An 18,954-nucleotide genomic window follows, 5' to 3' on the forward strand; every position below is an offset into this window, starting at 1 on the left:
CCCCCCCCCCACTCAAAATAATATTTATCCAGTGATTGTTCAAAAAAAACCCCGTATGAGATTGTAATACGATGACCGTGCATTTGTTTAGTGTATAAAAATGTTTGGCCATGCACGTGTTTTTTCTTACTATATATATATATATATATATATAATGAGAAACCTGTATGCAACTTCTCCCATCCAAGATTTCTTAAACCAATGTCATTAGGAAATTGTAGAGACCTCTTACCAGAAACAAATAGAATGGAGATACATTGCATGAGTAAAGCATCCTATTGGTTTTAAAGCTTATAGAGGCAATTCTTTTTACCCTTCAAATTGTAGATCCTGACCACTTTACTGGAACCAATATTCGACATGGCATTCAATTTCTAGATTATAGTTAGCATCCACACACTGCCAGATTAATATTTAAGTTTCCAATTGTTTGTAGACCTTCTAATGATCAGTTGACGCTGATGGTATTTTTTTTCCTTCTCTTGGAATATGCAACTTCCTGATTCACTAGTGATGAGTTGGGTTAGGGAGGGGGGCTCATAGGAAATATCTGTACTGGTCCCAAATCCCAATCCAATCCTATTGTTTAGTCCCCAATGAGGTATTTTGGCATAGACCCTTTTTCCTTCTTCTGCCTTATGCTTTACAAGTTATCATTCCCTTTCAGTAAAATCTCTTTGATATCTTTAAAAAAAGAATGAAATTCAAACGAGACATTTCCATCCTTGTGATTTTTGTTAGATGAACGGTGAAGTACCTTATATCAAAGTAATTTCATACAAAAAAATAAAAATAAAAATAAAAATAAAACCTTATATAAGTAATGAAATAATGGTACAATCTGGAGTCGGAAGACTCGGGACTAAGCAACAACTTCATCAACATTTACAAACTTCAACACACTCCCCAAAACTGGAAAGAAGTAATTCTCAACTTACAACCAAAGCCAGCATCAGTCTAAACAAATGAAGAATCTTGCAGGAACATCAAAATGAATAGAAACATAAAAAAGGGGGGAAAAGAATAAAATGCTTACTATTTATACAAGAATTTGAGCACCACAAAGACCAGGAGTAGCAGACAGTATGTGAGTACATGCTGGTTGATTAGTACAGCCAGGTGGCCCATTAGAATCTCCTAGACTGGTTTTCTTTGCTCTCTACTATACAAGAGTGAAGGCAGCACACTAGGAACTCCCATGAGACCTAGCAGATGAAACAGATTGTGCTGAGATAGAAGCAGTGGGGCTGTTAGGATCTCGATCTCCATTGATAGTTTTTGCTTTTCCAGTCAGCCTTTCTACAGCTTCTTGACAGATGTCTATAAACCAATTATCTTCAGGCAGTTCACTGAAAGAAACTATAGATTGTCAGTTTCCAGAAAACCAAATATTCAAGTGGCAGGAGTAAACTAGAAATAGTAGCTGTAGAAAGGCTTCATGTAAGTTAACTAGAAATAGTAGCTGATGTAAAAGTTGAATATATAAATTAAAGCAACAATAAAGTAAAACAAAAAACCTTGCAACAAAGAAAGAATATTCTTTGATGTATTAACAGTGGGCAAAGTCAACAAGAAAAATAAACACATCTAATATCTTGCCTAAAATAGAAATTGCTTCTCACAGCCTCCAAAATGGAAGGGTATAAAGAATATTAAGTCAACAGTAAATCTTAAGAATTAACCATGTTTCCAGGAGCGACTATAGGACTGGAAGGCTCATGCCCATGGGAATACACAGTCAAACATTCCCCACAGAGCTTCTGAACCCGTAGAAGTGCAATTTCTGCATGTACAGCAACAGATAAAACCATCAAAATCAATCAAAGGATTCCGAGTCTCAAATAGATGTTTGCCATACAGAAATGATATATAACCAGTCCATCATCTTGTGATGCACTGCCCCTCTTCAAGATGGATTCGGGTACATTTTCCGCAGCAGTTCAGGGTGGCCAGGTCCTCCCACTCGACCTCTCAGGACCTACTAAAATGATATACAAGCAGTCCATCATCTTGAGGGGAAAAAAGATTGCTGTAGCCACTTCACAACATTTAGAGCTATATAAAAGTAAACCTATTTTCCAAAAGGAAACCCTCATCAGCTCCAGTCTCCTCTAAGCTTGTGTACAGGATTTTAGAGGCTATCTTTGATATGACGAAGAGTGGAGGCCCAAGAAAATCATGCACTGTATGACATGATACCATTGTTAGGTCATTCCTATTCGTTTCTTCTGTTTTTGAAGTTTGAACATGATGTATGGTTACAGAGGGCTATGACCATGATTGACCCTATTATTTCGCTTCCAAGGGCTCTCAACCATTATGATTTAATCCTAAATGAATCAAAGAAAGACACTCTAATGCAGTAGTAATAATAATAGTAACAAAATACAAGACCAGGCAACAGCACACTTCACATGATCCACTTTGCAACTAAAAAGGATATCCCTCCCTCCCCCTTCTTCACCAGCTGATTTAGTGGTCAATCAAAGCTTCCTACCCTCCCCAACCTCCTCCCCCACCACTCCAAAGAAAGTTTACAGTAATATCTTATTTGAATATGTACAAGTGACATACGGGACAAATTATAGATGACATAATGGCACATTGTTGATGGCAATGAGAAATTAATCAAAATAGTTGGGAGAGCAGGTTTAGAAAGAAAAAATCATAAATGGTATCACAAGAAAATATACAAGAAGGAAAAGCATACAGACCAAATAACAAGAGAAGCTTCTACCCCAACAATGATATCTCGTATCCCACAACTTAAAACTTCAAACAGACCATATCAGACCAAGAAGACAACAGAAATCTTAAGCACCCCTACTGCTTGTTGGTGAAGGAATCACTAACAATACTAGACAGTAATATCTAATTTGAATATGTGCAAGTGACATCGAACATGAGTAATACGTGACAAATTATAGAAGACATAATAGCACATTGTTGACAGCTATGAGAATCTAATCAAAATATTTGGGAGAGCAGGTTTAGAAAATAAAAATCTTAAATGGTATGGCAAGCAAATATACAAGGAAAAGCATACAGAGATGATGATAGATAAGCTGAATTCATGAGAATAGTGCATAAAGTAGATCCCACTAATAATTGTTACCAAAACAGTTCGTCATTTTTCATATTGTTCCCATCTCCTTTATGCTTACAAAGAGACTATCTGGTACCTTAACACACAGGTTCACCTCTCATTCGGCAAAACAAGGCAACCATGATAGGTTTACAAAGTGGGACTACAGAGGCCAAAGACCCATTCTGCCACTAACATGTTCTAAGACAGCAGTTTGTTACTTGTTTATAGTAAGATGCCAGGACAGTGAACCCAAATCAGTCCAAAAGGAAAATCAAACGGAATGATTGTAGGAAATGAATGATGAGTTAGAGCACTACAAAGAGAAGGTAGTTTCTCAATATTGACAATACAATTTAGCAGGAATTTTTTTTTTTCCAAGGCCAACCATATGGTGAAACAAATTATTGCAGTAACTAGTTTCAAATCCATGAACTTCATACAGAATATCTGAAGCAATATGAGCAATTAGAGTAGAAAAAGGATTGCATTAGATGTTGTATATTGGTTGTTACTTTTTTCTTTAGCCCTAACTTAGTACAAGGTATTGAAGCATAAAGAATAGACTTATCTGAAGTAATGTAAACTGAAAGTGGTATTGTTCATGCAACTAACAAGACAAAACAACCAAGTAAAGATGACAACAATTGATATGTCGTAAGTGCCAAAAATGTAGTAAATAATAGCGCACCTGTATGGATCCATTCCATTTGTAGCAAAAGCTGACATGGCTCTAGATATGATATCATTAATAACTTGATTCAAATTACGAGATAAGTACCGCCCTTGTGATGAAAAGTAAATGACAAACTTCATATCAAGATAGAACTGCACAAAAATCCACCAAAAGTCAAGAGTAGTTTTACTCACTAATGCAAAACCAAAGAAAGTAAAGGACATCAAATTCAGACCTGTTGGAGGCCAAGAGGACCCAAAGGCCTGGGCCCTTCCTCAATATCATCCCAAAAACTTTGGTCATCTGAAAGCCATAAGATGACAGTCTCTGTGAGTCTCATCAACAAAAGTGTTGCAAACCTTTCCCTGCCGACAAACATATCTGCTGCTATGCTTGCTATACTGTTCAGTTTTGAAAAAAGTTCCTGATTGTGACAATGACATTTCTCCAATAAGAACTCTGAAATAAAGCATGAGAAGCAACCCAGTTGCTAGAAATAGATCAGAAGCAAACTATGGAACCAAAAAACTATTGAAAACAACACAACTAAGCCTTATCCTAACCAATTAGGATAGGCAAACGCAAAACCTCAATCAATGTTTGTATAAGATTAAAGGATGCTAGAATAACTTACTGAACAGGAGTTCTGGATGGGGCTGAGAGGATGCTATGGATTTTATAGGCAAATCCAATAACTGGGAAATTGAAATAATGACACAGGTTTCTTTCAAGAAATACAACTACTTGCTATAGGGGCTCACAAAAATATCTGTATGTACAACCACGGTAAAAGATTTCACAGAAATATATCTTCTCTCCCCCTAACCCCAGGAAAAAAAAAGTAAACAACACTATTTGGATATTTATCAGATAATGTAATTCCGGACATGAATTCAAAAGGTATCTGAATGATAATCGAATACAGATTTGTATAATACCTATATATAAATTGCGTGAACAGACATTCATTACTAAAAGGAAAGAGAAATACAAAGAATCCCCAAGAATAAGGGGCAAAAGAAAAGGCATTACAGAAATAGAAAAACTAAGAAAAATGAAGCCAACCCTCAAGGGGAGGGAAGAGCTGCAGAATGGAAAGGGAAGGCCCCAAGAAGCAAAAATAAGCCTATTCCCTGGGGAGTCAACACACCAAGAGGAGACCGTAGATAACGCTCTTCTGACATAAAAAACGATGGTATCCCAAATCTGCTAGAAAGATCTGGAACTGGAGGTCCATGCTGAGTTTTCTATCCATACAAATATGGGAATGGCAGCACTGAATGCAAGCTTACCCACTGTACCACAGATGGACTTACCAGCAAAGGACCTATCAACCCAATCCATTCCCTCTTGAAAGGGAGAATCCTGCGTATCCTTGGCCAGCATTTGACCAGAAACCCTTTCCAAATCAAAGAGGAGAGGGGGCAAGCAAAGAAGACGTGGCCTGTATCTTTAAGAACATTCCCACCAAGACAGTAGGATGAGGATGAGGAGTCCAGAATCAGACAATCAATGAGAAAGGACTAAATTGGGAGGTTGTTGGAGAGGGCTCTCCAACATTGAACTTGTGAGGAGGGATGTGGCTCTCGAAGCAAACTAATTTGAGCCACAGAGGCACAAAGCCATGAGCTCTGGATGAGGTCCCAAGCTGACTTAAAGCTGAATAGGCCGGAAGAAGAAGCAGCCATACAAAAATATCTCCACTACCTTTGGGCCTTCTGGTAGAGCATTCCAAATGGCAATCAAGAGGGGAGCTGAAGGAGGGGGCCAAATCATCATGCCGAATGAAATCTGCAACCATAAACTGCTTACTAGATCCCGAACTGTATATGGCTCTTGCTCCAATTGCATGGATAACACCCATGGGGTGCCAATAGTCAAGCCAAAGGCTGGTGGAGGCACCATCATCAACCTAGCAGGTAGCAGGCTAAGCAGCCCCAAGAGCAAGAGGTCTAAGCTTCAAGATCTTTCTCTAGACCCAAAAAAGCATCAGTAATAAGGAGCAGTCCAAATCGAATCATTGTAAAGCAACCCAGATAGACCAGTCAACCTAAATACTTTCCTTCAAAAAAACAAGCTTCCGGATAAATTTTAGAATACCAACAGAATTGACCTTTTTTATCCTTCTAAAACTAAGGCCCCTCTCATCCTCGGGAAGACAGAGGCCCAGCTGAAAGGGTGGAGGAATCTAACAAATTATGAGCCTTTCAAAGGAAGGCACACATGAGGGACTCCATCCCCTTAATTGTGGACTGAGGAAGACCAAAAATACCAGACCAATAGATATAAGAGGACTGGAGCACAACTCAGATCAATTCGAGGCAACCGGAGTAAGAGAGAAGCTTGTCTTTCCAAAGTTTGAGCTTTTTAGACATGAAATCTACAATAGGAGTGGAATGATGAGCAGTCACCCTTGCGGGGATCAAAAGTAAACCCAAGTACTTGACTAGAAGACGGCTTAAGGAGAATCCAGTCATCTCTTTCAAAAGATTCTTGTCAACATCAAAAACCCTCATCAAGAACAAAAAAGATTTCAAATAAGACCCGAAAACCCTTCAAAGTGGCATAAACAGGACATAATGGATTCAATCAAAAGAACATTCGGTTTGGAGAAGGTCATGAGATCGTTAACAAAGACAAGGTGGGATAGCTTAGGAGCTTTGCACTTGGGCATTGGGGAAACGAGTTGTTGGTCCGTCCTAGTTTGGATACTCCTAGATAGAACTTCAAGGGCTAGGCAGAAGATGAATAGGGAAAGGGACACCCCTAACAAATGCCAATAGAAGAGGCAAAGTAACTGGAAAGACTACCATATTATTAGCACCAAAAACTGCAGAGAGGAAATGCAGTGGCAGATCCAATTGACAAATACTAGGGGAAAGGCCATCTTAATCACAATGAAATCCTACCTTAAGGAATCAAAGGCTTTGTGGATGTCAATCTTCATGAGGGCGGCAAAGGGAATGATATTTCCTATAGAAGCCTCTAACAAGCTCATTGTAGAGGGGGGCGTTATCAGAGATACTTTTGCTAGAAACAAAAGGCCTTTGGCCAGCACTAACTGGAGAATCGACCATCATTTGAAGCCTATTGAGAAACACTTTGGCAATGAACTTATACAAGTTATTGCACAGGGAGATTGGCCCAAAGTTAGACATAGAGAAGGAACCCACTTTTTTAGGGATGATGCAGAGAGGAGTAGTTGATGGCTTTGATCTAGCTGGGGTTGACGAAGAAACTCTACAGAACATTAATGAAATCCTCTTTAATAATGCCCCTAGAGGAGGAGAATAATTCCATACTGAAGCCATCTAGGCTAGAGACTCTATTAGCCTAGTGAGAGTGGACAAAACAAGAATATCTTCCTCAGAGGGGATAGACTGGAGTTTACCAATGAGGGAGCTATTATGAATTTATTATGTAGACCATCAGGGATAGGATCATTAGAGGAAAAAGAAGGGGGTCGGAAGATCCCCATGATGCAATCAACTACCACTGCCTTAGCATCATCAACTTTATGGAGAGAGGAACCGTCTCTAGCCAAAACATGGGGATGGAGTTAACATTTGTTCTGACTTTTATAGACTATGGAAGCAAAGTTGGATTTCCCAAATCCCAACCATTTGACTCAATATTTTTGCTTTAAGAAACTTTTCTTTAGAGAAAGCAGGGCAAGGAGATGCAATGAGATTGATTTTTCCACCTCAGCAAGGGAGACATTGTGGACATCAAATTGGAGCCTCAACTAAATATCAAAAAGCTTATCTTTGCAATCAGAAACTATGGAAGAAATGTTCCTAGAAGAGGACAAATTCCAAGATTTGGGGAACTCTTAACATCCCAAAGCTTGCAGCAAAGGCAATAAGGGGGATTGAATGCACATGGACTGGCTTGGCCTACGCGTTTCTAACGATGCTGAGGAAATCTGGGTGAGAGAACCATATGTCAAAATTTGAAAGTTTGGGGCCGAAGGAGATGTAAGGCTGGATAATAATGGAGATGAAGTTATATGATTGGAGATGTCGGGAACGTCAAAGGTAGCATGGGAGGAGGGAAAGGAGCATAGCCAACCCTCATTAACCAGGATCATATCAAGCTTGCAAGCCATCCTTGAGTCACCACATCATCTATTGTGCTAAGTAAATTTCATTCTAGACCATCTCAAATCATTCATGCCTATGTCATCAAAGTACTCATTGAAGGCATCAATAGAGGAAACATCCAGCTGAACACCTCCCTGTTTTTCATGACCATATTGGACGACATTGAAATCACCGCCCAATCCATAGGCAAGGGGACCAAACCTACAAGGCAGTGCAATGAAGATCTTCAGAAAGACTCTCTTAGAGGGACAATTAAATGTATAAGTAGTAGTGAATAGGAAAGAGGAGTTCCCTTAGCTATTAGAAATCTTAAGGTGTAATATTTGGGAGGACAATAACAAAATTTGAATTTTGGTGGCATCCCAAAGGAACTAGAGACAGCCATTTGGGTAGTGCGAAGTTGGAGCAAAGGGACCATGATGGGGCAATCGGGGAGGCAATACTTCACTCAAGTTTCAATAAGGAAACAAAAAACAGAATAGTGGAGATTGATACAAGAATGCACCTCTACCTGTTTGGATGGGGAGTTGAGGCCACGTGTATTCCAAATAGTGCCTTAGATCATTTGGTTGTACGACTGGCTATAATGTATGGGGTGGAGTGTTGGGCAGTAAAGAAGTATCATATAAAGAAGTTATGTGTAACAGAGATGAGGATGCTACGATGGATGTGCGGCAAAACTAGGAAGGATAAAGTAAAGAATGAACGTATTAAAGCTGATTTGGGAGTGGCCTTGATTAATGACAAGCTCCGAGAGAGTCGTTTGAGGTGGTATGGTCATGTTCCACGGAGGTCTAGGGATGCCCCAATAAAGAGGAGTGATATGATAATGATTTAAAGAACTAAAAGAACCAGAGCAGCCTAAAATGACCTTAATAGAAGTTGTGAGGCATGCATAGTCTAGGTCTTGTCCCAAGTATGACCTCAAATAAAGCCTATTGGAGGGCAAGGATCCATGTTGCCGACCCCACTTAGCTGAATTTCTCCAACCTAGTTGGGTTGTACCTCTATACTCTTACTTTCATCTCTCTATTCCTCTTTATCAGTTCCTATTTTCTTCTTTTCTTTATTTTGCCATTTCTATTTGGACCTTAGTTTTCTCTACTTTGTTTTGCACGGATCCTTGTAGCCGACCCATTAAGTTGGGATAAGACTACGTTTGTTGTTTTTGTTGTTGCCTTCGATCATTTGGAAGTATAGGAGGGGTATAGAACGAGCCCCATAGAGCAGCGCCTGATTAAGGACTGTTGAGGAATGGATGGGTTGCTATGGAGGCAGCAACAATAAGCACAAAGGTTGGGACAGGGGTTGACAAAAGAGGGGAGGGCTAGAGAGTGGAGGTGAGGAGCGAGGGAGCAGCCCCAACGAAGTCTGGGGAGGGGGAAGTAAGGAGAAGGAGCTCAAGTGATAGGCAGATAAGGGTGAAAAAGAGTTTTGGGTTGGGTGGGTCAAACTTGGATCTAGGTCCACCGTGGAGAGAGGGAATTGCAGGGGCCTATATGTGGTGGACTTATCTATGGGGGGTATAAAGAAGACCAAACCCAAGAGGGGAGTTGGCCTCAGAGAAGGGAGCCACATGACCTAGCCTAGAGATGATGGGATGGGCGAATGAGGGGCCCAAAAGCTTACCCAAAGGATTGAGGGTTAGGTTGTGACAGGTTGGGGTGGGACATTAGGCCAGTAAGGAAGTGGGATGATTAGAGGGGTGAAGGGTTTTGAATGGAAGAACTTCGTCTCAACCATGGTTCAAGGTTCCGACGGATACCATCGAAATTTTCCACATTTCTACGGTATCCCATGACTCCGATACCAAATACCATGTGACTTTTAAAAGTCATTGGTTTTGACCAGTATCGACCAAAATTCCCACATAATGTGAAACTTTTCGAGTGGACCAATGGGTTTGACCCTTTGGGTTGAACTAATCTTTATGAAACCTTTTCTTAAATGCGAAACCAAGCCTTCTTATTTAATTTCGACCCTCTGCCCATATTTCTTCTCTGTGAAGTGGGAAACTTGGAAAAAGACTCGTGATTTTTCCCTTGTGCTATCAAATCTTCATTCTAAGTTGGATCTTACACATTTATAGTAAATCTACCTAAGGAAGGGAGTTGGACCAAAAAGGTAAATCCCATCTTCCCCAAAAATCATTTTTTTTTTATAGAATATACTTGGCCACTCTACTTGGAATCGACTGTTGAGACTTAAGCATAGTTGCCACGACGCCAAGGCGAACCAAGGCGGTGGAGGGCTGCCTAAGCGCTTTGGCGAAAAGGCGTGGCGAATAAGGCGACCAAGTGCTATTTGTTATTTTCCCTATTTTGTAACATTATTTAGTAAGCTATATATATCTTGTATCATAAAAAATCAACTTTAAGCCACATTAAGTCATTAAAAATCAACATTTAGCCACATCAAATCATAAAAAATTAACATTAAGTCACATTAAGTTATAAAAAATAACATCTAGAGAAATACTCATGTTCTATAGTAAGTTTGACTGGTCAAATGATTTTATTTTTACATGAGACTTTTTGTATTAGGTATAACATAAAACCAACGACAAGTCTAAAATTACTTAAATCTTAGTTGTAATGATAAAGTTATGCTTTGGTTAAACTTATTTTAAAGTGCGCGAGTGTTGTTAAATCTCCTGAATGAAAATAATTTTATGGATATCAAAACAAAAGATTATTTTACCGGACTTTTGGTTTTTAGCAATGTTTTAACATGATAGGATTTATAAAAATTTCATAATTGAGAAAAACTCCAGCATTTAAAAGTTGAAAATCACCCCTATAACCAAAATCCAGTTTTTGTTCTTGGATTAGGGGGTTGACTTTTTATCCTTTTGGAATTTGATTTTTAAACTATTTTTATTGGATTCAAATAAGGGGTATTTGCTTATTTACAAATAATATCTTAAGAAATGTTACTTAACTGATATTTCACATAAATAAGTACCAAAACACAAGGCAACATGCAGTGCAACAAAGTGACTATCGCCTAGGCCCCAAGCAAACCGTCTGGACACCAAGTCGTCTCCTTGGCGACGCCTCGGGCATGCCTTGACAACTATGGTCTCACAGTTATGTAATATTATTATTTATTTTGAATCATTTACATTATGTTTTCTTTGTTTTAAACTTTTAATCATGTATTTCACATTTTTAGTTAGTAACTCATATATTTACTTATGTAGTATAGTTTTAGTCAACGACTCAACGTACATTAGAAAACTTTGGTCAACACCACAAGTATGACTTTAGGTGTTTTTTCCATGAAACTAATTATATGAATGGGTTAGAAATATCTAAAGTAGGACATACACAAAAAATCAGGCAAAAAAAAAAAAAAAACATTTTGGGGGTTGAAACCAAATTTTCCACCAAATGGGAAAATTTCCCTGATTTCCTTGAAATTTCTCAGATTTCTAATGAAATTTTTGTCTCCCCAAGGGTCGAAACCTGATATTTTGAACCTTGGTCTCAACTAGGCCCCACCCGAAGGGGAGAGGCGGAGAGGAAGAGAGGTGAGGTGGCAACACAGGTTTGGGAAATAGAATTTTGGGAACAGGGAAAGGGGGTGGCGGAGAAGATAAGGACAAAGATAAAGGAGCAGTGGGAGGGGAATCTGTTGGTTGCCTCATCAAGCAAACTGTGGGACCTACCAGGTAATGGCGACTGATCAAGGGACAAGCAAAAAGAACCATAACAGGCTTCAATAGAAAAGAGATCGGAGGAGTGGTTACTATCATCAGTCCTTGCAGGACTATGACCGATGGTAGTGAGGTGTTAACCTCAGGGGAGGAACCATGATAGGCTTTGACAGAAAGGGTGTAATGAAGTTAAATCAATTATATCTTATTTTTATTGTATTTTAAAACATTCAATTGAAATATTATTGGATTCAAATCAGATATACTAATTCTTAGAGGATGTGAATTCATATGCTCAAACAAAATATCAATCAGATATCAGATGCAATTTGGATAGTAGATATGTTAATCAGTAGGATTCAGATATTGGTGTATCTAATTCGAATCTGTTTCTTTTACACCCATCCCAAAGTAGCCCCATACATGCCTCCACACATGGTTTTCAATGACGCCCAGGTGGACATTGACACTTTCTCTGGTTATACATGTGCAGTTCCCAGGTTTGATCATTATTTTATGATCTCCAGTGGAAATCTGCAAATTCTAGTTAGGATGTCAGTCATGAGAATTGTTTTAAGGCTGTTGGATCATATATGGGTTGTTGACATAGTTTTCAGTGTCTAGGTGACCCAAGGCATTGGAGGGACCTGGACGCATAGCGATAGCAACAAAGGCAACCAAGGTGACCAATGCAACCAAGTAGCCTAAATGCCTATGCGATCACCTTGACAACTATGGTTGTTCAGGAAGTTCATTTCTGGCTACTATACCGTACATATCATATCAGGAAGTTAGGTCTGAAATTTTGATGATTAAAAATTCTCCATCAGAGACGATTCAAAGGTACAAGAACTTGTTGATTGGTTGTGAATTGTTTGATCAAAATTCAGTTTCACACTATGATGTTATTGTTCATTAGCAGTGACTTGGAGCAATTTTTGTAATTTCTCGGTGACCCATTTGCCTGGATACCATTAATTTTCAAAAAAGCCTTGGGTAAGGTGTAACTCTCTAAAGTTTGGACTGGACCTGAGCTTGTGGAAATTCTCACAAACTTATATTCATTTCTGGTTGATCAGCTCAACCACCGGGATAGAGTGGTCATAGAACAGCTCGACTGCAGGGAGCGAATAGCAGTGTTATTCTTGATGCAAGTAATGTTTGTGGGTTTTCTTTTAAAAATTATTCTTATATGCGGTCAAGTGATTTTTTCTACTAGTATGTTTGGTGGATACATCTGCAGGCTAATTTAAGGATTCTAGGACTCATGCCTGCTTAATGAATTGCATTGCTTCATAAGATTTTGGTGGTTTAATCACCTCATTGGCAGCCTTTTCCAGCAGATAGATGGTCAGTCAACCACTTTCATTTGCATTCTGCTGAAGAAACTTTTGCTGGCAATTATCCTTCTTTTAGGATGGACACACCCATAAGCTTAAAGAAGATCATGTGCTATTGGAAGTTTGGTGGCCTTGGCCAGCCTAATCAAACAATGTTGAGCAAAGAGGTAAGAGAAAGCAAAGCCAGTGATTATTTTCTCTTCCGATCTGTACAAGATTCATGAGGTTTCTTTAGCTCTTTCATGCAAACCTGCGAAGTGGCACTCTAAAGATTGAACTCTCAGTAAGGACCTGTAGGAAGCAATTTCTTTTTCTTTCTTTTGCTTCTTCACTCTTTCTCCCTCAAAAATTATATTTGAAAATTGTATATAGTACGAATGTCAAACTTAAATTATTTGGCACCCAGAATCTATCATATTTCTTGTCAATTAAAGTTACCCACTATTGCAGAGATTAATTCCTTGAATCTATCATTTTCTTGTCAATTAAAGTTACCCACTATTGCAGAGATTAATGAAGTACATAAGATTAAGATAAAATATCACACTGGCAAGACTTGGAAAGATAGAGAGGGAAGTGAAAATGAAAATCATTATATGTGCTCCCCCAATATGCACCAACATTTAATTGAGAACATGTTCTAACTCACGCATGCATTTCATTTGGCTTATCCGGAGAAAGGAAAAGGGAAGAGACAAAGACTTTAAACACAAGGCACACAAGAAAATGGTAGATCATAGTAGGAAAAGAACCAAAATAAAATACTGAAATACCTGAAATATTGGAGATGGAAACCACTCCGACAAATCCACATTTCCATCCATATTTATGTACATATCTGCACTAAGATAAGTATCACCATCTTCCGTGAAAATGAGATCAAGTGCATGCTGTCGACAGAAACTATCTTTTAATCTATCAACAGACCGCTGAAGACGCCTCTTCCACTCTCTTTGTTCAGGATGACGGTTTTGTCTGTCAGAAACCCTTTTACGAGGATCATCCTTGACAACACCCTGGTTCACTGGGGAAAGCTTCATGACTGCACGTGGGAGCAGCTCATCTGCTAATAAAGATGCATTTGCCAGCAAAGCAATCTGTTGTGCTTCAGTTTCAGCAATCCGAACAATCTTATTAGAACCTTCCATGTTTCCTTCTTCTTCCATCGAACCTGGCAATGCTTTTATAAGCAGGTTGATGTATGAGTTGAACACTTGGAACAGGCCTTCCAATGTTTGACCTCCCAACTGCATACTCAGAAGCGGTCCTACATCCTCAAAGAAATCCTACAAAGATAGTTGGAACATGAAGCAAAATGAATAAAAACGATAAGATCACATATTTTGCTTGGAAACACTAAAGTTCTACCCATAATAGTAAGTCTTCACTACAACAGAACCCAAAAATCAGGCAGCTTTTGGTATCACTCTAATAAAAAGTTTCTGCCATTTTTTGTTTATGGGAACAAAAAAAAGGAATCTTCTGTTTGGTGACTGTTTGTTTTCAATTTTTAATGAAACGAACCGGGAAAAAAAAAATATGAAACCCCTTCTGCAAAAAATGTCAAACCATGTTTTTGCAAATCCAAAATGTTTCATTTCAAACAAAAAAGGGAGAAAAAAACAAAGAGTTGTACATGTTTTTTTTTTTTTTCCTATCTCCTTCCACACTTGACAGAAGAAAGGGGCCTCTGCTCATCTTCAACCTCGCAAGGATCTCTGTCTCTCAATTAAAAAGCGTTCCTAACAAACCCGATAAAAGAACCCAGCAAAGATTGTAGAACCACCTCCTCCATCGCAGCAAATCGTCTTCTCTGCCAAACCGCTTGCTTTGGTGACTCTCTCTCTCTCTCTCTCTCTCTATTTCTTTTGGCTGCGTTCTCTGCGCCTCCTTCCTCGCAAGAACCCTAATATTTTTTCCTCGCAAGAACCCTAATATATATTTTTTTTTAACCACATGATTTTGCTGAACCAAACCTCTCAAGTTCATGGTCTCTGCATCTATCCTACTTCTGTGGTTATTTTGAAGCTGGAAATTTGAAACTTAAGTTTCATTTTTTTTTTTTTCTCTGGAAACTCTCTCCGATTTTGCAGGAATAATTAACAATGTTTTTTAAATCTCTTACTAGAGGAACGAAGTTAGGTTTCCATCTGCAATTTGTGTAACGACATACCCAAAATCCCATCTCCTCTTGCTAATGGGGTTCAATTTGGACTGTGGAGAGTATGATCCTATTGTAGTTATCAGCACTCTCATCTCTTTCTCCCCTTTCTTTTCATCCTAATGTTTTTTTTGGTCTCAGGAAAGAAAAGAAAGGTGTATGGGAAGCAATGCAAGCAAAGCTTCTAGTAATGGAATCTACCTTGAACTGATCAGAAATATTAACTCATGCAACTTCTAGTCTAGTACTACTGAAAAAGGTTATATACTCGTTTTCTTCATGTGAACGATATGAAGGTTATATGCTGTTTTTCTTCCCACAGATTCCTTTAAAACTAGTTTGGTTGATTGTTATATTCTAAATGGACTTCAACATTACCTATCATGGTTGAAGCCTCACATAGGATGAAGTGGTAATGTAGGATTAGATTTGAAAACTCAAACTAGACCCAAACTGTAGGAACTTTTAAAACAAAGAACAACCAAGTACCCAAATACACCAGCAATAATCAGTCCAACAGAACAGTAACAAATCAGCAGCCAATCGATCTAAACCACCAGCATCGATTAGGACAGAACAGTATTAATCAGATATTTATAAACAGGGACTTCAGATAGCTCAGATAGGTTCAAATCAACAGTAAACAATGAACCAAAGTCTAAGACAACAGTAAAACTTCAATCACACCAATTGGTCTCAGTTCTGGACACAACAGACCACTAAAAGACAAAGATTGGGTGATTTTCAATAAGTTCAGATTGGCTGATCAGAAACAGCCATAATCATGGTCGATCCTTAACGGGGGTAAAGAGGGACAATCAACCAAGATTTTAGAGCCAACTCATGGCTGGAACTGGTTTTTCCAGAGGAGGCCAATTGCTCTGTTTTCAGGAAATTCTGGGCAGAATTAGAAATATAAATACCTGATTGTTGGGACAGCAGTAGAACCTTGAAAACAAACTTGAAAGAAATAAGAAAGCTTGAAGAAAACCTCCTGGACTTCATGCCGTAAGGAGTCGAATGGATCACACACCAAACCCTTCTCTTTGATCAAACACAAAGAAACCTCACAGAGGAGAAACACAGCAGCATCTTTTTTTGTTCATAAAATTCGTGGGGCTTAATGGGAGTCTTCTCCTTTATTTATAATAATGATGGGGGGATTACAAGAAATAAAAACTACATTTAGTTTCCAAAAACTGAAATAGGAAACTAAATAAACACAAGACCTCTAGTTACTAAAATTAAAAATAGAAACTAGGAAATAAGAAATTAGAAACTAACTAGGTACTAAAATTAGAAACTAAACAACCCCATCAAAGCCCAACTAAAAATGAAACTAATGAAAAAAGGAAACAAGTCAGTAATCCCGTACTCAATCTTAGAGCCCCTCTTTTAGACCCATAAAAGTGGCCAAAAACACTCCAAACCACATGGACTGAAGGCCCAACACATATACAACACAACCCTAGGCTTATTCCTAATAAAACAAGCCTATTTTGGTTATTAATCTGCATCAACTCTACCCATCTTGAAAAAATCCGTCCTCGAATTTTGCAGTGATGAGGTGAGAATAACATGTGAATAGTAACCGTAACCGTTCCCAAACAGAATTCAGGTTGCTTGTAGACTTTTGGAAGGTAGTCATCAAGACGTGGAGCTTTCACTTCAAAGAATCATGATGGCATAACAAACTCTATATGCTCAACCTCTGAATCAATATCAACTGTGAATGTTGTGTGCATAGAGTCATCAATGTTGGTAACCTTCTCATCAAGGATTGGAACAAACTCTTCATTTTCATCATGAATCTTAAAGACTTGTTGTGGAGTTCTCTCAATCACTACCTCATCTTCCACAGCTTTAGTCTTGTCTACTATGCTTTCTTCAATGTAGTATCTTTCAGTGGAATCTTCTTCCATGGTTTCAGCAACCAAGGCATTACCTAACCACATAAATGCCATAAGTGCCACCATCATTAGTATCTTCTTGGTCATAGTCATACCTACCATCATCATCATCATCGTTTTCCATAGGGTATGGATAAAGAGATGACTCATCTTCCCCATTGGGTCTTCAATTTCAGCCACTGCATTAACCCTCTGCTTATGTGGGCAAGACTTAGCAAAGTGTCCTACCATTTGGCAATGAAAACATTATACCTTGTTGTTGCCTATCATAGGTGCCTTCCCTTTATAATTAGCCCGTGAAGGAAAGGTGGCCTTTGGGGGTGCTGAACTATCAGATTTAGTGGCTAGAAATTTTTTTTTGACCTCCCAACTTGAAAACCAAACCTTCTACCTTCCTGTGTTATGAGCTCCTCTGCTCGTAATGCCTTGTTAAAGCAATCTCTCACTGATTACACACCAACAATGCCAATTCCCCTATTGATTTCAGCTCGCAATCCCAATCGAAACCGAGATAATAGTTGCCTCTCATTCTCCCTTATGCCTGTGCGAGAATAAAGTGCATCAAACCTGTTCATATACTCCACCACAGTCATATTTCCCTGATGAAGAGAATTCAGCTGGTCTTGTATACGAGCTCTGAAATTACATGGCAAATATTCATCAGATAGGTCAAGCTACATCTTCTCCCAAGTAGTAGGCTCTCTACCATGGTCTTCCAACTCTTACTCATAGGTTCTCCACCAATCACGAGCAGCCTCAACTAGCTTAGCACGAGCTAGTTTCATCTTCCGTTCCCCAGGGAGGTCATAGTAGTCAAAATAGTCATCCAAAGCAGCTACGCAATTATAGAATAATTGGGGGTCATGTTTACCATCAAACTCCTTCAAATCAAGCTTAACCTTCTATGAATCTCTTGAGTATCACTGATGTGCAGGACGTTCAGTCTCAAAGTATCCCCTTATGTGTTCTTCAAAAGTAGGTTTCTCTACAGGAACCCTCTATGGTGCTCTCAGATTAGGGATAGGTCTCCTATTAGCCAACTGAGCAGTTACATTCAATGGAGCTTCACCTCAGGTGGTGTATGAGAATCACGGGTAGGCTGTTGTGGTTGGGTCTCCACAGCTAACAACCTTTCACCAAGAGCTTATTGTTCAGCCTTCAGTTCAACTCTCATATTCTATAGCATCTCCATAATAGTAGCTAAGGTGAGAGCATAGTTTTTAAGGCGGTAAGGCGACAGAGGCGTTTGAGGGTCTTTCGGAGCGCCTTAGCGATAAGGCGGGCATAAAGCGTCGCCTTATTGACTAAGCGTTCCTGTGTAATTTTTTTATAAAACCTATCTATTTGACTCAAATCCTAGTTGAATCCTATTACTCATATGTTACATAAATATTAAAGGATCATATTTATACCAATGTAAGATATTCGTTAAGAAAACAAATCAATAAAGTGAATAATCTAAGTTCATCTTCATCAATCATCAATCATCAATCATCAATCATATTAACATATAATATAAATACATAATTATGAAACAAAATTATAAATATAAAGAAAAGAAGACATAAAAAATACAGGTATTTATTATACTTACCTCTATGATGCCAAAATGAGTGCCTAAGCCCTAAGGTCATCCACTATATTTCTACTCCTGTCAAAGAAGAATGAAGCTCATCACTGCCGAAGCAAGCTCACCGCTGCTGGAGCAAAATGGTCGCCCAGATCAGTGGTTCTTCTTTGTTCCTTGATTCCTTCTCAAAGCCCTTTTTTAAAACCCTTGACAAAATCCAAACCCTGTTTGTGAATCGTGTTTTTGTTTTGTTTATTTTGGTTATTTTTGGTGGAGTAAAGTTGATCCCATACATCTTAAGTGCTAACAAAACCATACACCTACCAATAAAAAATCTATATTTGGAATCTTCATCAAGTAATTTTAAAATGTGTTTAAAAAAAAAACCCATAAGGCGCCACTTCACATAAGGCGGAGCACTGCCTTACCATCTCTAGACCGCATCAACGCC

The 18,954-nt window shown here is 38.7% G+C and overlaps 1 pseudogene; it reads right to left on the reverse strand.

Moving 5' to 3' along the window:
* Positions 1 to 793: 793 nt before the first annotated feature.
* LOC122064213 overlaps positions 794 to 18,954 on the reverse strand; it is a 50,099-nt pseudogene continuing 31,938 nt past the window's right edge.

This window comes from Macadamia integrifolia, unplaced genomic scaffold, assembly GCF_013358625.1.
Source record: "Macadamia integrifolia cultivar HAES 741 unplaced genomic scaffold, SCU_Mint_v3 scaffold1558, whole genome shotgun sequence".
NCBI lineage: Eukaryota > Viridiplantae > Streptophyta > Magnoliopsida > Proteales > Proteaceae > Macadamia > Macadamia integrifolia.